Consider the following 2,326-nt stretch of genomic DNA (forward strand, 5'->3'; position numbering starts at 1 on the left):
AATTTGGAGTTTAAACACAATACTTATGGTGGTCTTAGTCCTCATCAACTGGCTGTGTCAAGTTAACACTTTATGTTAATGCAAATAAATAAACAGTATAGTCCCTTATTCCTGGATTTGTGGAAACAATTCAAACTGTCTGCTGTTAAAATGGTACTGGGAAGGAAACCAGCTGAGTTAGGAACTTAAGGTGTCTCAACACCAAACTTGCTTATTTCTTGTTAAAGTTGACCTTTCTGAAGGCCTTACCCTGAATAATTAGGGACACAATAGAATTTACTGGGTCATCTCACCTCACAATGAGCCATTTGAGTGTTTCTTCAAAGACCACTGAGAAAGACCAGAGAGGAGCCACTGACACTGTTCTTCTGGTCTTAATACCATCAGTGACACTTTGGCTTTTCTGCCCTTCCTTTCTAGTAACTGGTAAGTGGAAGAGAGTCTCTAACTTCCTACTTCTGCCTTTTCCTGTAATCCTCTTGAGACCCAGCACTGTTTCACTACAAACAGATAACTACCTTCAGTAAGCCCTACATGTATTGATGAGAACAGTGGATATCATCTACCTCTCCCCTGTAAAACATGATCTACTACGATTACTTGTTACAAGGAAACTGCTTTTCTTGATAGACAACAGTTCATTGAAAAAAAGGACTTGGACTCTGCCTTACAAAGGCTCTACACAAGCTTAGCTAAAATCTATTAATTCTTTCTATTCAGGGCTTGCAGGCATAGAAACCTCCTGTCAGACACAGCTGCCCCAAGATCTCCCTTCACATCTCATCGGTACCTTATGAAATGGTATTGACACACCCTCTGTTGGAGACAATTACCTATCTACATTGTAGCTTCACATTTAGATTATAATATTTCAACCAGCCATTTTGGATTGCCTAAGCACCTCTCATTTCACATTGTGAGCCTCTTCCAATTACTAGGCTTTCTGTACATGGGCATGCACCTCGAATTCCATCCTGTTCACAGTACTGTTCCTTATGTCCATCTAATGCCAGTGATTACCAGTTCTTCTATGCTATTTTGTTCCCCTTCTGGTTTTGCTTTCCAATTATGTGTCATTGACAAGTCTTACAAGCATGCTGCTTTTTACAACAAAATCTTTAATGAAGCTCCTCCCCAAACAGCCTTGCAAGGCTGCACTGTAGCTCCTTTTCTTCTCCCAGCCTGATACTTCATCTTTTAACACTACCCACAGATGTTTTCAGCTTTTCATAACTCTTTCATTGTTTCTGTATTTTATTGTTTATCTATTAATATCTCATGAAATAGTCTATCACAATCACTGAAGTCCAGATACATAATAAACTTGCTCTTCTCTACCATCATTTGATAAATATATTAAAAATCCATGCTAGACTGTGATTCCATGTCCCTATTCCTTCAGTGTTATATGACTGAAGCTCATGTCTCAGTTTCTTAATTTGAACATAAAGACTGTATTACCCTGAGTGTGGGTGTGAAAGAAATATTTCAGGCTAGAACTAAAAGTAGAATCTAGTGTGTCATTAGGAAATTTACATTACTGTGCTCAGTCTGACCTGTTCTTAAAACCATAGAGAAGCTCTCAGCACGCAGGCAAACACAAATCTGAATGACATCTGCACATTGCCCCATTTGCTAGTATGCTAATGCTTATACGCATGAATCAAGGAGCACTCTAATTGCAATCCTAACCACATCCCAGAAACATCCATGCTTTTAAATGTAAAGTATGTGTAATCAAGTTTCAGCTATTTAAATTCAGTTCTAGAAGCAGATGTAGTCAGTCTATTTTAGTTTATGGAAGGCTATTAACCAGTCAAGATAACTTCACTTGCATGTCTCAAACAGAATAAAGGAAATTTACTTTGACTCACCTAAATATTTGTGTCTTTTTGTGAAGTTCCCTCCATGGATCAGAGAAGCTCAGACAGCAGGAGCAACCTGTGGTTATAAACTATCCTGAACTTCAGGTTGTTGTAACCTGTGACAAGTTTTCAACTGCTTTGTTTTCATATTACGTGCTATTTGGAGAAAAGAATATAGGATAAAAAAAAGTTTGCTGTACTGCAGAAACCACTAGAAAGAGAAATCATATAAACAGGAAATCTTATCAAAACATGACTGAATAAAAGTTACTACATAATAGTTAAAGTAGCAAATAATAAAATAATGAATGAGAGAAAGTAGAAGGATGTAGTAGTATCTGTCATATTGCCAGTACACTGACAATATCTGAGGTTGTATCTTTTTGGCCAGATCTTTCAAAGTGATGATAATCTTGTAATTTCCAATCTTCTTTTGTAATTCTTCCCCCCCCCCCCCCCCC

This window comes from Athene cunicularia, assembly GCF_003259725.1.
Source record: "Athene cunicularia isolate RWA chromosome 2 unlocalized genomic scaffold, athCun1 chr2_part1, whole genome shotgun sequence".
NCBI classification, from domain to species: Eukaryota; Metazoa; Chordata; class Aves; order Strigiformes; family Strigidae; genus Athene; species Athene cunicularia.